An 18,072-nucleotide genomic window follows, 5' to 3' on the forward strand; every position below is an offset into this window, starting at 1 on the left:
ATAATGATGAAAAAAGGTCATTTGCTTGATAGAAACAGTGTAAGCTAAAGCCTTCTTCATACATTCTGTTTTAGCTGTTTACTCCTTCTGCAAAAGCTTTAAAAGTAACAATAATGGTCAAAACGTTGTTGAGTGAATAAGGTTCTAAAACTAAACATAATCCTTCATACCATTATGATAATGATGAAAAAAGGTCATTTGCTTGATAGAAACAGTGTAAGCTAAAGCATTCCTCTTAAATTCCGTTTTAGCTGTTTACTCCGTCTGCAAAAGCTTTAAAAGTAACAAAAATGGTCAAAACGTTGTTGAGTGAATAAGGTTCTAAAAGTAAACATAATCCTTCATACCATTATGATAATGATGAAAAAAGGTCATTTGCTTGATAGAAACAGTGTAAGCTAAACATTTCTCTTAAATTCCGTTTTAGCTGTTTACTCCTTCTGCAAGAGCTTTGACAGTAACAAAAATGGTCAAGACGTTGTTGAGTGAATCTGGTTCTAAAACTAAACATAATCCTTCATACCATAATGATAATGTTGAAAAAAGGTAATATGCTTGATAGAAACAGTGTAAGCTAAAGCAATCCTCTTACAGTCTGTTTTAGCTGTTTACTACTTTTGCAAGAGCTTTGAAAGTAACAAAAATGGTCAAAACGTTGATGAGTGAATAAGGTTCTAAAAGTAAACATAATCCTTCATACCATTATGATAATGATGAAAAAAGGTCATTTGCTTGATAGAAACAGTGTAAGCTAAAGCATTCTTCATACAGTCCGTTTTAGCTGTTTACTTCTTCTGCAAAAGCTTTAAAAGTAACAATAATGGTCAAGACGTTGTTGAGTGAATCTGGTTCTAAAACTAAACATAATCCTTCATACCATTATGATAATGATGAAAAAAGGTCATTTGCTTGATAGAAACAGTGTAAGCTAAACATTCCTCTTAAATTCGTTTTAGCTGTTTACTCCTTCTGGAAAAGCTTTGGAAGTAACAAAAATGGTCAAAACGTTGTTGAGTGAATCTGGTTCTAAAAGTAAACATAATCCTTCATACCATTATGATAATGATGAAAAAAGGTCATTTGCTTGATAGAAACAGTGTAAGCTAAACATTCCTCTTAAATTCCGTTTTAGCTGTTTACTCCTTCTGCAAGAGCTTTGACAGTAAAAAAAATGGTCAAGACGTTGTTGAGTGAATCTGGTTCTAAAACTAAACATAATCCTTCATACCATAATGATAATGATGAAAAAAGGTCATTTGCTTGATAGAAACAGTGTAAGCTAAAGCAATCCTCTTACAGTCTGTTTTAGCTGTTTACTCCTTTTGCAAGAGCTTTGAAGGTAACAAAAATGGTCAAAACGTTGTTGAGTGAATCTGATTCTAAAACTAAACATAATCCTTCATACCATAATGATAATGTTGAAAAAAGGTAATTTGCTTGATTGAAACAGTGTAAGTTAAAGCATTCTTCATACAGTCTGTTTTAGCTGTTTTCTCCTTCTGCAAGAGCTTTGAAAGTAACAATAATGTTTAAAACGTTGTTGAGTGAATCTGGTTCTGAAACTAAACAATCCTTTATACCATAATGATAATGATGAAAAAAGGTAATTTGCTTGATAGAAACAGTGTAAGCTAAAGCATTCCTCTTAAATTCCGTTTTAGCTGTTTACTCCGTCTGCAAAAGCTTTAAAAGTAACAATAATGGTCAAGACGTTGTTGAGTGAATCTGGTTCTAAAACTAAACATAATCCTTCATACCATTATGATAAAGATGAAAAAAGATAATTTGCTTGATGGAAACAGTGTAAGCTAAAGGATTCTTCATACAGTCCGTTTTAGCTGTTTACTCCTTCTGCAAGAGCTTTGACAGTAACAAAAATGGTCAAAACGTTGAGTGAATAAGGTTCTAAAACTAAACATAATCCTTCATACCATTATGATAATGATGAAAAAAGGTCATTTGCTTGATAGAAACAGTGTAAGCTAAACATTCCTCTTAAATTCCGTTTTAGCTGTTTACTCCTTTTGCAAGAGCTTTGAAGGTAACCAAAATGGTCAAAACGTTGTTGAGTGAATCTGATTCTAAAACTAAACATAATCCTTCATACCATAATGATAATGTTGAAAAAAGGTAATTTGCTTGATTGAAACAGTGTAAGTTAAAGCATTCTTCATACAGTCTGTTTTAGCTGTTTTCTCCTTCTGCAAGAGCTTTGAAAGTAACAATAATGTTTAAAACGTTGTTGAGTGAATCTGGTTCTGAAACTAAACAATCCTTTATACCATAATGATAATGATGAAAAAAGGTAATTTGCTTGATAGAAACAGTGTAAGCTAAAGCATTCCTCTTAAATTCCGTTTTAGCTGTTTACTCCGTCTGCAAAAGCTTTAAAAGTAACAATAATGGTCAAGACGTTGTTGAGTGAATCTGGTTCTAAAACTAAACATAATCCTTCATACCATTATGATAATGATGAAAAAAGATAATTTGCTTGATGGAAACAGTGTAAGCTAAAGGATTCTTCATACAGTCCGTTTTAGCTGTTTACTCCTTCTGCAAGAGCTTTGAGAGTAACAAAAATGGTCAAAACGTTGAGTGAATAAGGTTCTAAAACTAAACATAATCCTTCATACCATTATGATAATGATGAAAAAAGGTCATTTGCTTGATAGAAACAGTGTAAGCTAAACATTCCTCTTAAATTCCGTTTTAGCTGTTTACTCCTTCTGCAAGAGCTTTGACAGTAACAAAAATGGTCAAAACGTTGTTGAGTGAATAAGGTTCTAAAACTAAACATAATCCTTCATACCATTATGATAATGATGAAAAAAGGTAATTTGCTTGATAGAAACAGTGTAAGCTAAAGCAATCCTCTTACAGTCTGTTTTAGCTGTTTACTCCTTTTGCAAGAGCTTTGAAGGTAACAAAAATGGTCAAAACATTGTTGAGTGAATCTGGTTCTAAAACTAAACACAATCCTTCATACCATTATGATAATGATGAAAAAAGGTAATTTGCTTGATAGAAACAGTGTAAGCTAAAGCATTCTTCATACAGTCCGTTTTAGCTGTTTACTCCTTCTGCAAGAGCTTTGACAGTAACAAAAATGGTCAAAACGTTGAGTGAATAAGGTTCTAAAACTAAACATAATCCTTCATACCATAATGATAATGATGAAAAAAGGTAATTTGCTTGATAGGAACAGTGTAAGCTAAAGCATTCTTCATACAGTCCGTTTTAGCTGTTTTCTCCTTCTGCAAGAGCTTTGAAAGTAACAATAATGTTTAAAACGTTGTTGAGTGAATCTGGTTCTGAAACTAAACAATCCTTCATACCATAATGATAATGATGAAAAAAGGTAATTTGCTTGATAGAAACAGTGTAAGCTAAAGCATTCCTCTTAAATTCCGTTTTAGCTGTTTACTCCGTCTGCAAAAGCTTTAAAAGTAACAAAAATGGTCAAAACGTTGTAGAGTGAATCTGGTTCTAAAAGTAAACATAATCCTTCATACCATTATGATAATGATGAAAAAAGGTCATTTGCTTGATAGAAACAGTGTAAGCTAAACATTTCTCTTAAATTCCGTTTTAGCTGTTTACTCCTTCTGCAAGAGCTTTGACAGTAACAAAAATGGTCAAGACGTTGTTGAGTGAATCTGGTTCTAAAACTAAACATAATCCTTCATACCATAATGATAATGTTGAAAAAAGGTAATTTGCTTGATAGAAACAGTGTAAGCTAAAGCAATCCTCTTACAGTCTGTTTTAGCTGTTTACTCCTTTTGCAAGAGCTTTGAAGGTAACAAAAATGGTCAAAACGTTGTTGAGTGAATCTGATTCTAAAACTAAACAATCCTTCATACCATAATGATAATGATGAAAAAAGGTAATTTGCTTGATAGAAACAGTGTAAGCTAAAGCATTCTTCATACAGTCCGTTTTAGCTGTTTACTCCTTCTGCAAGAGCTTTGAAAGTAACAATAATGTTTAAAACGTTGTTGAGTGAATCTGGTTCTGAAACTAAACAATCCTTTATACCATAATGATAATGATGAAAAAAGGTCATTTGCTTGATAGAAACAGTGTAAGCTAAAGCAATCCTCTTACAGTCTGTTTTAGCTGTTTACTACTTTTGCAAGAGCTTTGAAAGTAACAAAAATGGTCAAAACGTTGATGAGTGAATAAGGTTCTAAAACTAAACATAATCCTTCATACCATTATGATAATGATGAAAAAAGGTCATTTGCTTGATAGAAACAGTGTAAGCTAAACATTCCTCTTAAATTCCGTTTTAGCTGTTTACTCCTTCTGCAAGAGCTTTGACAGTAACAAAAATGGTCAAAACGTTGTTGAGTGAATCTGGTTCTAAAACTAAACACAATCCTTCATACCATTATGATAATGATGAAAAAAGGTCATTTGCTTGATAGAAACAGTGTAAGCTAAAGCATTCTTCATACAGTCCGTTTTAGCTGTTTTCTCCTTCTGCAAGAGCTTTGAAAGTAACAATAATGTTTAAAACGTTGTTGAGTGAATCTGGTTCTGAAACTAAACAATCCTTCATACCATAATGATAATGATGAAAAAAGGTAATTTGCTTGATAGAAACAGTGTAAGCTAAAGCATTCTTCATACAGTCCGTTTTAGCTGTTTACTCCTTCTGCAAAAGCTTTAAAAGTAACAATAATGGTCAAGACGTTGTTGAGTGAATCTGGTTCTAAAACTAAACATAATCCTTCATACCATTATGATAATGATGAAAAAAGATAATTTGCTTGATGGAAACAGTGTAAGCTAAACATTCCTCTTAAATTCCGTTTTAGCTGTTTACTCCTTCTGCAAGAGCTTTGACAGTAACAAAAATGGTCAAAACGTTGAGTGAATAAGGTTCTAAAACTAAACATAATCCTTCATACCATAATGATAATGATGAAAAAAGGTAATTTGCTTGATAGGAACAGTGTAAGCTAAAGCATTCTTCATACAGTCCGTTTTAGCTGTTTTCTCCTTCTGCAAGAGCTTTGAAAGTAACAATAATGTTTAAAACGTTGTTGAGTGAATCTGGTTCTGAAACTAAACAATCCTTCATACCATAATGATAATGATGAAAAAAGGTAATTTGCTTGATAGAAACAGTGTAAGCTAAAGCATTCCTCTTAAATTCCGTTTTAGCTGTTTACTCCGTCTGCAAAAGCTTTAAAAGTAACAATAATGGTCAAAACGTTGTTGAGTGAATAAGGTTCTAAAACTAAACATAATCCTTCATACCATTATGATAATGATGAAAAAAGGTCATTTGCTTGATAGAAACAGTGTAAGCTAAAGCCCTCTTCATACAGTCCGTTTTAGCTGTTTACTCCTTCTGCAAAAGCTTTAAAAGTAACAATAATGGTCAAAACGTTGTTGAGTGAATAAGGTTCTAAAACTAAACATAATCCTTCATACCATTATGATAATGATGAAAAAAGGTCATTTGCTTGATAGAAACAGTGTAAGCTAAAGCCTTCTTCATACATTCTGTTTTAGCTGTTTACTCCTTCTGAGAAAGCTTTAAAAGTAACAATAATGGTCAAAACGTTGTTGAGTGAATAAGGTTCTAAAACTAAACATAATCCTTCATACCATTATGATAATGATGAAAAAAGGTCATTTGCTTGATAGAAACAGTGTAAGCTAAAGCATTCTTCATACAGTCCGTTTTAGCTGTTTACTCCTTCTGAAAAAGCTTTAAAAGTAACAATAATGGTCAAAACGTTGTTGAGTGAATAAGGTTCTAAAACTAAACATAATCCTTCATACCATTATGATAATGATGAAAAAAGGTCATTTGCTTGATAGAAACAGTGTAAGCTAAAGCATTCCTCTTACATTCTGTTTTAGCTGTTTACTCCTTCTGAGAAAGCTTTAAAAGTAACAATAATGGTCAAAACGTTGTTGAGTGAATAAGGTTCTAAAACTAAACATAATCCTTCATACCATTATGATAATGATGAAAAAAGGTCATTTGCTTGATAGAAACAGTGTAAGCTAAAGCCTTCTTCATACATTCTGTTTTAGCTGTTTACTCCTTCTGAGAAAGCTTTAAAAGTAACAATAATGGTCAAAACGTTGTTGAGTGAATAAGGTTCTAAAACTAAACATAATCCTTCATACCATTATGATAATGATGAAAAAAGGTCATTTGCTTGATAGAAACAGTGTAAGCTAAAGCATTCTTCATACAGTCCGTTTTAGCTGTTTACTCCTTCTGAAAAAGCTTTAAAAGTAACAATAATGGTCAAAACGTTGTTGAGTGAATAAGGTTCTAAAACTAAACATAATCCTTCATACCATTATGATAATGATGAAAAAAGGTCATTTGCTTGATAGAAACAGTGTAAGCTAAAGCATTCCTCTTACATTCTGTTTTAGCTGTTTACTCCTTCTGAGAAAGCTTTAAAAGTAACAATAATGGTCAAAACGTTGTTGAGTGAATAAGGTTCTAAAACTAAACATAATCCTTCATACCATTATGATAATGATGAAAAAAGGTCATTTGCTTGATAGAAACAGTGTAAGCTAAAGCATTCCTCTTACATTCTGTTTTAGCTGTTTACTCCTTCTGAGAAAGCTTTAAAAGTAACAATACTGGTCAAAACGTTGTTGAGTGAATAAGGTTCTAAAACTAAACATAATCCTTCATACCATTATGATAATGATGAAAAAAGGTCATTTGCTTGATAGAAACAGTGTAAGCTAAAGCATTCCTCTTACATTCTGTTTTAGCTGTTTACTCCTTCTGAGAAAGCTTTAAAAGTAACAATAATGGTCAAAACGTTGTTGAGTGAATAAGGTTCTAAAAGTAAACATAATCCTTCATACCATTATGATAATGATGAAAAAAGGTCATTTGCTTGATAGAAACAGTGTAAGCTAAACATTTCTCTTAAATTCCGTTTTAGCTGTTTACTCCTTCTGCAAGAGCTTTGACAGTAACAAAAATGGTCAAGACGTTGTTGAGTGAATCTGGTTCTAAAACTAAACATAATCCTTCATACCATAATGATAATGTTGAAAAAAGGTAATTTGCTTGATAGAAACAGTGTAAGCTAAAGCAATCCTCTTACAGTCTGTTTTAGCTGTTTACTACTTTTGCAAGAGCTTTGAAAGTAACAAAAATGGTCAAAACGTTGATGAGTGAATAAGGTTCTAAAACTAAACATAATCCTTCATACCATTATGATAATGATGAAAAAAGGTCATTTGCTTGATAGAAACAGTGTAAGCTAAAGCATTCTTCATACAGTCCGTTTTAGCTGTTTACTTCTTCTGCAAAAGCTTTAAAAGTAACAATAATGGTCAAGACGTTGTTGAGTGAATCTGGTTCTAAAACTAAACATAATCCTTCATACCATTATGATAATGATGAAAAAAGGTCATTTGCTTGATAGAAACAGTGTAAGCTAAACATTCCTCTTAAATTCGTTTTAGCTGTTTACTCCTTCTGGAAAAGCTTTGGAAGTAACAAAAATGGTCAAAACGTTGTTGAGTGAATCTGGTTCTAAAAGTAAACATAATCCTTCATACCATTATGATAATGATGAAAAAAGGTCATTTGCTTGATAGAAACAGTGTAAGCTAAACATTCCTCTTAAATTCCGTTTTAGCTGTTTACTCCTTCTGCAAGAGCTTTGACAGTAAAAAAAATGGTCAAGACGTTGTTGAGTGAATCTGGTTCTAAAACTAAACATAATCCTTCATACCATAATGATAATGATGAAAAAAGGTCATTTGCTTGATAGAAACAGTGTAAGCTAAAGCAATCCTCTTACAGTCTGTTTTAGCTGTTTACTCCTTTTGCAAGAGCTTTGAAGGTAACAAAAATGGTCAAAACGTTGTTGAGTGAATCTGATTCTAAAACTAAACATAATCCTTCATACCATAATGATAATGTTGAAAAAAGGTAATTTGCTTGATTGAAACAGTGTAAGTTAAAGCAATCCTCTTACAGTCTGTTTTAGCTGTTTACTCCTTTTGCAAGAGCTTTGAAGGTAACAAAAATGGTCAAAACGTTGTTGAGTGAATAAGGTTCTAAAACTAAACATAATCCTTCATACCATTATGATAATGATGAAAAAAGGTCATTTGCTTGATAGAAACAGTGTAAGCTAAAGCCTTCTTCATACATTCTGTTTTAGCTGTTTACTCCTTCTGAGAAAGCTTTAAAAGTAACAATAATGGTCAAAACGTTGTTGAGTGAATAAGGTTCTAAAACTAAACATAATCCTTCATACCATTATGATAATGATGAAAAAAGGTCATTTGCTTGATAGAAACAGTGTAAGCTAAAGCATTCTTCATACAGTCCGTTTTAGCTGTTTACTCCTTCTGAAAAAGCTTTAAAAGTAACAATAATGGTCAAAACGTTGTTGAGTGAATAAGGTTCTAAAACTAAACATAATCCTTCATACCATTATGATAATGATGAAAAAAGGTAGTTTGCTTGATAGAAACAGTGTAAGCTAAAGCATTCCTCTTACATTCTGTTTTAGCTGTTTACTCCTTCTGAGAAAGCTTTAAAAGTAACAATACTGGTCAAAACGTTGTTGAGTGAATAAGGTTCTAAAACTAAACATAATCCTTCATACCATTATGATAATGATGAAAAAAGGTCATTTGCTTGATAGAAACAGTGTAAGCTAAAGCCTTCTTCATACATTCTGTTTTAGCTGTTTACTCCTTCTGCAAAAGCTTTAAAAGTAACAATAATGGTCAAAACGTTGTTGAGTGAATAAGGTTCTAAAACTAAACATAATCCTTCATACCATTATGATAATGATGAAAAAAGGTCATTTGCTTGATAGAAACAGTGTAAGCTAAAGCATTCCTCTTAAATTCCGTTTTAGCTGTTTACTCCGTCTGCAAAAGCTTTAAAAGTAACAAAAATGGTCAAAACGTTGTTGAGTGAATAAGGTTCTAAAAGTAAACATAATCCTTCATACCATTATGATAATGATGAAAAAAGGTCATTTGCTTGATAGAAACAGTGTAAGCTAAACATTTCTCTTAAATTCCGTTTTAGCTGTTTACTCCTTCTGCAAGAGCTTTGACAGTAACAAAAATGGTCAAGACGTTGTTGAGTGAATCTGGTTCTAAAACTAAACATAATCCTTCATACCATAATGATAATGTTGAAAAAAGGTAATTTGCTTGATAGAAACAGTGTAAGCTAAAGCAATCCTCTTACAGTCTGTTTTAGCTGTTTACTACTTTTGCAAGAGCTTTGAAAGTAACAAAAATGGTCAAAACGTTGATGAGTGAATAAGGTTCTAAAAGTAAACATAATCCTTCATACCATTATGATAATGATGAAAAAAGGTCATTTGCTTGATAGAAACAGTGTAAGCTAAAGCATTCTTCATACAGTCCGTTTTAGCTGTTTACTTCTTCTGCAAAAGCTTTAAAAGTAACAATAATGGTCAAGACGTTGTTGAGTGAATCTGGTTCTAAAACTAAACATAATCCTTCATACCATTATGATAATGATGAAAAAAGGTCATTTGCTTGATAGAAACAGTGTAAGCTAAACATTCCTCTTAAATTCGTTTTAGCTGTTTACTCCTTCTGGAAAAGCTTTGGAAGTAACAAAAATGGTCAAAACGTTGTTGAGTGAATCTGGTTCTAAAAGTAAACATAATCCTTCATACCATTATGATAATGATGAAAAAAGGTCATTTGCTTGATAGAAACAGTGTAAGCTAAACATTCCTCTTAAATTCCGTTTTAGCTGTTTACTCCTTCTGCAAGAGCTTTGACAGTAAAAAAAATGGTCAAGACGTTGTTGAGTGAATCTGGTTCTAAAACTAAACATAATCCTTCATACCATAATGATAATGATGAAAAAAGGTCATTTGCTTGATAGAAACAGTGTAAGCTAAAGCAATCCTCTTACAGTCTGTTTTAGCTGTTTACTCCTTTTGCAAGAGCTTTGAAGGTAACAAAAATGGTCAAAACGTTGTTGAGTGAATCTGATTCTAAAACTAAACATAATCCTTCATACCATAATGATAATGTTGAAAAAAGGTAATTTGCTTGATTGAAACAGTGTAAGTTAAAGCATTCTTCATACAGTCTGTTTTAGCTGTTTTCTCCTTCTGCAAGAGCTTTGAAAGTAACAATAATGTTTAAAACGTTGTTGAGTGAATCTGGTTCTGAAACTAAACAATCCTTTATACCATAATGATAATGATGAAAAAAGGTAATTTGCTTGATAGAAACAGTGTAAGCTAAAGCATTCCTCTTAAATTCCGTTTTAGCTGTTTACTCCGTCTGCAAAAGCTTTAAAAGTAACAATAATGGTCAAGACGTTGTTGAGTGAATCTGGTTCTAAAACTAAACATAATCCTTCATACCATTATGATAATGATGAAAAAAGATAATTTGCTTGATGGAAACAGTGTAAGCTAAAGGATTCTTCATACAGTCCGTTTTAGCTGTTTACTCCTTCTGCAAGAGCTTTGAGAGTAACAAAAATGGTCAAAACGTTGAGTGAATAAGGTTCTAAAACTAAACATAATCCTTCATACCATTATGATAATGATGAAAAAAGGTCATTTGCTTGATAGAAACAGTGTAAGCTAAACATTCCTCTTAAATTCCGTTTTAGCTGTTTACTCCTTTTGCAAGAGCTTTGAAGGTAACTAAAATGGTCAAAACGTTGTTGAGTGAATCTGATTCTAAAACTAAACATAATCCTTCATACCATAATGATAATGTTGAAAAAAGGTAATTTGCTTGATTGAAATAGTGTAAGTTAAAGCATTCTTCATACAGTCTGTTTTAGCTGTTTTCTCCTTCTGCAAGAGCTTTGAAAGTAACAATAATGTTTAAAACGTTGTTGAGTGAATCTGGTTCTGAAACTAAACAATCCTTTATACCATAATGATAATGATGAAAAAAGGTAATTTGCTTGATAGAAACAGTGTAAGCTAAAGCATTCCTCTTAAATTCCGTTTTAGCTGTTTACTCCGTCTGCAAAAGCTTTAAAAGTAACAATAATGGTCAAGACGTTGTTGAGTGAATCTGGTTCTAAAACTAAACATAATCCTTCATACCATTATGATAATGATGAAAAAAGATAATTTGCTTGATGGAAACAGTGTAAGCTAAAGGATTCTTCATACAGTCCGTTTTAGCTGTTTACTCCTTCTGCAAGAGCTTTGAGAGTAACAAAAATGGTCAAAACGTTGAGTGAATAAGGTTCTAAAACTAAACATAATCCTTCATACCATTATGATAATGATGAAAAAAGGTCATTTGCTTGATAGAAACAGTGTAAGCTAAACATTCCTCTTAAATTCCGTTTTAGCTGTTTACTCCTTCTGCAAGAGCTTTGACAGTAACAAAAATGGTCAAAACGTTGTTGAGTGAATAAGGTTCTAAAACTAAACATAATCCTTCATACCATTATGATAATGATGAAAAAAGGTAATTTGCTTGATAGAAACAGTGTAAGCTAAAGCAATCCTCTTACAGTCTGTTTTAGCTGTTTACTCCTTTTGCAAGAGCTTTGAAGGTAACAAAAATGGTCAAAACATTGTTGAGTGAATCTGGTTCTAAAACTAAACACAATCCTTCATACCATTATGATAATGATGAAAAAAGGTAATTTGCTTGATAGAAACAGTGTAAGCTAAAGCATTCTTCATACAGTCCGTTTTAGCTGTTTACTCCTTCTGCAAGAGCTTTGACAGTAACAAAAATGGTCAAAACGTTGAGTGAATAAGGTTCTAAAACTAAACATAATCCTTCATACCATAATGATAATGATGAAAAAAGGTAATTTGCTTGATAGGAACAGTGTAAGCTAAAGCATTCTTCATACAGTCCGTTTTAGCTGTTTTCTCCTTCTGCAAGAGCTTTGAAAGTAACAATAATGTTTAAAACGTTGTTGAGTGAATCTGGTTCTGAAACTAAACAATCCTTCATACCATAATGATAATGATGAAAAAAGGTAATTTGCTTGATAGAAACAGTGTAAGCTAAAGCATTCCTCTTAAATTCCGTTTTAGCTGTTTACTCCGTCTGCAAAAGCTTTAAAAGTAACAAAAATGGTCAAAACGTTGTAGAGTGAATCTGGTTCTAAAAGTAAACATAATCCTTCATACCATTATGATAATGATGAAAAAAGGTCATTTGCTTGATAGAAACAGTGTAAGCTAAACATTTCTCTTAAATTCCGTTTTAGCTGTTTACTCCTTCTGCAAGAGCTTTGACAGTAACAAAAATGGTCAAGACGTTGTTGAGTGAATCTGGTTCTAAAACTAAACATAATCCTTCATACCATAATGATAATGTTGAAAAAAGGTAATTTGCTTGATAGAAACAGTGTAAGCTAAAGCAATCCTCTTACAGTCTGTTTTAGCTGTTTACTACTTTTGCAAGAGCTTTGAAAGTAACAAAAATGGTCAAAACGTTGATGAGTGAATAAGGTTCTAAAACTAAACATAATCCTTCATACCATTATGATAATGATGAAAAAAGGTCATTTGCTTGATAGAAACAGTGTAAGCTAAAGGATTCTTCATACAGTCCGTTTTAGCTGTTTACTCCTTCTGGAAAAGCTTTGAAAGTAACAAAAATGGTCAAAACGTTGTTGAGTGAATCTGGTTCTAAAACTAAACATAATCCTTCATACCATAATGATAATGAGGAAAAAAGGTAATTTGCTTGATAGAAACAGTGTAGGCTAAACATTCCTCTTAAATTCGTTTTAGATGTTTACTCCTTCTGGAAAAGCTTTGGAAGTAACAAAAATGGTCAAAACGTTGTTGAGTGAATCTGGTTCTAAAAGTAAACATAATCCTTCATAAAATTATGATAATGATGAAAAAAGGTAATTTGCTTGATAGAAACAGTGAAGCTAAAGCATTCTTCATACAGTCCGTTTTAGCTGTTTACTTCTTCTGCAAAAGCTTTAAAAGTAACAATAATGGTCAAGATGTTGTTGAGTGAATCTGGTTCTAAAACTAAACATAATCCTTCATAAAATTATGATAATGATGAAAAAAGGTAATTTGCTTGATAGAAACAGTGTAAGCTAAAGCATTCTTCATACAGTCCGTTTTAGCTGTTTACTTCTTCTGCAAAAGCTTTAAAAGTAACAATAATGGTCCAAAACGTTGTAGAGTGAATAAGGTTCTAAAACTAAACATAATCCTAAATACCATTATGATAATGATGAAAAAAGGTCATTTGCTTGATAGAAACAGTGTAAGCTAAAGCATTCTTCATACAGTCCGTTTTAGCTGTTTACTCTTTCTGGAAAAGCTTTGAAAGTAACAAAAATTGTCCAAAACGTTGTTGAGTGAATCTGGTTCTAAAACTAAACATAATCCTTCATACCATAATGATAATGTTGAAAAAAGGTAATTTGCTTGATAGAAACAGTGTAAGCTAAACATTCCTCTTAAATTCCGTTTTAGCTGTTTACTCCTTCTGCAAGAGCTTTGACAGTAACAAAAATGGTCAAGACGTTGTTGAGTGAATCTGGTTCTAAAACTAAACATAATCCTTCATACCATAATGATAATGATGAAAAAAGGTAATTCGCTTGATAGAAACAGTGTAAGCTAAAGCAATCCTCTTACAGTCTGTTTTAGCTGTTTACTCCTTTTGCAAGAGCTTTGAAGGTAACAAAAATGGTCAAAACGTTGTTGAGTGAATCTGATTCTAAAACTAAACAATCCTTCATACCATAATGATAATGATGAAAAAAGGTAATTTGCTTGATAGAAACAGTGTAAGCTAAAGCATTCTTCATACAGTCCGTTTTAGCTGTTTACTCCTTCTGCAAGAGCTTTGAAAGTAACAATAATGTTTAAAACGTTGTTGAGTGAATCTGGTTCTGAAACTAAACAATCCTTTATACCATAATGATAATGATGAAAAAAGGTCATTTGCTTGATAGAAACAGTGTAAGCTAAAGCAATCCTCTTACAGTCTGTTTTAGCTGTTTACTACTTTTGCAAGAGCTTTGAAAGTAACAAAAATGGTCAAAACGTTGATGAGTGAATAAGGTTCTAAAACTAAACATAATCCTTCATACCATTATGATAATGATGAAAAAAGGTCATTTGCTTGATAGAAACAGTGTAAGCTAAACATTCCTCTTAAATTCCGTTTTAGCTGTTTACTCCTTCTGCAAGAGCTTTGACAGTAACAAAAATGGTCAAAACGTTGTTGAGTGAATCTGGTTCTAAAACTAAACACAATCCTTCATACCATTATGATAATGATGAAAAAAGGTCATTTGCTTGATAGAAACAGTGTAAGCTAAAGCATTCTTCATACAGTCCGTTTTAGCTGTTTTCTCCTTCTGCAAGAGCTTTGAAAGTAACAATAATGTTTAAAACGTTGTTGAGTGAATCTGGTTCTGAAACTAAACAATCCTTCATACCATAATGATAATGATGAAAAAAGGTAATTTGCTTGATAGAAACAGTGTAAGCTAAAGCATTCTTCATACAGTCCGTTTTAGCTGTTTACTCCTTCTGCAAAAGCTTTAAAAGTAACAATAATGGTCAAGACGTTGTTGAGTGAATCTGGTTCTAAAACTAAACATAATCCTTCATACCATTATGATAATGATGAAAAAAGATAATTTGCTTGATGGAAACAGTGTAAGCTAAACATTCCTCTTAAATTCCGTTTTAGCTGTTTACTCCTTCTGCAAGAGCTTTGACAGTAACAAAAATGGTCAAAACGTTGAGTGAATAAGGTTCTAAAACTAAACATAATCCTTCATACCATAATGATAATGATGAAAAAAGGTAATTTGCTTGATAGGAACAGTGTAAGCTAAAGCATTCTTCATACAGTCCGTTTTAGCTGTTTTCTCCTTCTGCAAGAGCTTTGAAAGTAACAATAATGTTTAAAACGTTGTTGAGTGAATCTGGTTCTGAAACTAAACAATCCTTCATACCATAATGATAATGATGAAAAAAGGTAATTTGCTTGATAGAAACAGTGTAAGCTAAAGCATTCCTCTTAAATTCCGTTTTAGCTGTTTACTCCGTCTGCAAAAGCTTTAAAAGTAACAATAATGGTCAAAACGTTGTTGAGTGAATAAGGTTCTAAAACTAAACATAATCCTTCATACCATTATGATAATGATGAAAAAAGGTCATTTGCTTGATAGAAACAGTGTAAGCTAAAGCCCTCTTCATACAGTCCGTTTTAGCTGTTTACTCCTTCTGCAAAAGCTTTAAAAGTAACAATAATGGTCAAAACGTTGTTGAGTGAATAAGGTTCTAAAACTAAACATAATCCTTCATACCATTATGATAATGATGAAAAAAGGTCATTTGCTTGATAGAAACAGTGTAAGCTAAAGCATTCCTCTTACATTCTGTTTTAGCTGTTTACTCCTTCTGAGAAAGCTTTAAAAGTAACAATACTGGTCAAAACGTTGTTGAGTGAATAAGGTTCTAAAACTAAACATAATCCTTCATACCATTATGATAATGATGAAAAAAGGTCATTTGCTTGATAGAAACAGTGTAAGCTAAAGCATTCTTCATACAGTCCGTTTTAGCTGTTTACTCCTTCTGAAAAAGCTTTAAAAGTAACAATAATGGTCAAAACGTTGTTGAGTGAATAAGGTTCTAAAACTAAACATAATCCTTCATACCATTATGATAATGATGAAAAAAGGTAATTTGCTTGATAGAAACAGTGTAAGCTAAAGCATTCCTCTTACATTCTGTTTTAGCTGTTTACTCCTTCTGAGAAAGCTTTAAAAGTAACAATACTGGTCAAAACGTTGTTGAGTGAATAAGGTTCTAAAACTAAACATAATCCTTCATACCATTATGATAATGATGAAAAAAGGTCATTTGCTTGATAGAAACAGTGTAAGCTAAAGCCTTCTTCATACATTCTGTTTTAGCTGTTTACTCCTTCTGCAAAAGCTTTAAAAGTAACAATAATGGTCAAAACGTTGTTGAGTGAATAAGGTTCTAAAACTAAACATAATCCTTCATACCATTATGATAATGATGAAAAAAGGTCATTTGCTTGATAGAAACAGTGTAAGCTAAAGCATTCCTCTTAAATTCCGTTTTAGCTGTTTACTCCGTCTGCAAAAGCTTTAAAAGTAACAAAAATGGTCAAAACGTTGTTGAGTGAATAAGGTTCTAAAAGTAAACATAATCCTTCATACCATTATGATAATGATGAAAAAAGGTCATTTGCTTGATAGAAACAGTGTAAGCTAAACATTTCTCTTAAATTCCGTTTTAGCTGTTTACTCCTTCTGCAAGAGCTTTGACAGTAACAAAAATGGTCAAGACGTTGTTGAGTGAATCTGGTTCTAAAACTAAACATAATCCTTCATACCATAATGATAATGTTGAAAAAAGGTAATTTGCTTGATAGAAACAGTGTAAGCTAAAGCAATCCTCTTACAGTCTGTTTTAGCTGTTTACTACTTTTGCAAGAGCTTTGAAAGTAACAAAAATGGTCAAAACGTTGATGAGTGAATAAGGTTCTAAAAGTAAACATAATCCTTCATACCATTATGATAATGATGAAAAAAGGTCATTTGCTTGATAGAAACAGTGTAAGCTAAAGCATTCTTCATACAGTCCGTTTTAGCTGTTTACTTCTTCTGCAAAAGCTTTAAAAGTAACAATAATGGTCAAGACGTTGTTGAGTGAATCTGGTTCTAAAACTAAACATAATCCTTCATACCATTATGATAATGATGAAAAAAGGTCATTTGCTTGATAGAAACAGTGTAAGCTAAACATTCCTCTTAAATTCGTTTTAGCTGTTTACTCCTTCTGGAAAAGCTTTGGAAGTAACAAAAATGGTCAAAACGTTGTTGAGTGAATCTGGTTCTAAAAGTAAACATAATCCTTCATACCATTATGATAATGATGAAAAAAGGTCATTTGCTTGATAGAAACAGTGTAAGCTAAACATTCCTCTTAAATTCCGTTTTAGCTGTTTACTCCTTCTGCAAGAGCTTTGACAGTAAAAAAAATGGTCAAGACGTTGTTGAGTGAATCTGGTTCTAAAACTAAACATAATCCTTCATACCATAATGATAATGATGAAAAAAGGTCATTTGCTTGATAGAAACAGTGTAAGCTAAAGCAATCCTCTTACAGTCTGTTTTAGCTGTTTACTCCTTTTGCAAGAGCTTTGAAGGTAACAAAAATGGTCAAAACGTTGTTGAGTGAATCTGATTCTAAAACTAAACATAATCCTTCATACCATAATGATAATGTTGAAAAAAGGTAATTTGCTTGATTGAAACAGTGTAAGTTAAAGCATTCTTCATACAGTCTGTTTTAGCTGTTTTCTCCTTCTGCAAGAGCTTTGAAAGTAACAATAATGTTTAAAACGTTGTTGAGTGAATCTGGTTCTGAAACTAAACAATCCTTTATACCATAATGATAATGATGAAAAAAGGTAATTTGCTTGATAGAAACAGTGTAAGCTAAAGCATTCCTCTTAAATTCCGTTTTAGCTGTTTACTCCGTCTGCAAAAGCTTTAAAAGTAACAATAATGGTCAAGACGTTGTTGAGTGAATCTGGTTCTAAAACTAAACATAATCCTTCATACCATTATGATAATGATGAAAAAAGATAATTTGCTTGATGGAAACAGTGTAAGCTAAAGGATTCTTCATACAGTCCGTTTTAGCTGTTTACTCCTTCTGCAAGAGCTTTGAGAGTAACAAAAATGGTCAAAACGTTGAGTGAATAAGGTTCTAAAACTAAACATAATCCTTCATACCATTATGATAATGATGAAAAAAGGTCATTTGCTTGATAGAAACAGTGTAAGCTAAACATTCCTCTTAAATTCCGTTTTAGCTGTTTACTCCTTTTGCAAGAGCTTTGAAGGTAACCAAAATGGTCAAAACGTTGTTGAGTGAATCTGATTCTAAAACTAAACATAATCCTTCATACCATAATGATAATGTTGAAAAAAGGTAATTTGCTTGATTGAAACAGTGTAAGTTAAAGCATTCTTCATACAGTCTGTTTTAGCTGTTTTCTCCTTCTGCAAGAGCTTTGAAA

This window comes from Pungitius pungitius, chromosome 2 (genome assembly GCF_949316345.1).
Source record: "Pungitius pungitius chromosome 2, fPunPun2.1, whole genome shotgun sequence".
Lineage (NCBI taxonomy): Eukaryota > Metazoa > Chordata > Actinopteri > Perciformes > Gasterosteidae > Pungitius > Pungitius pungitius.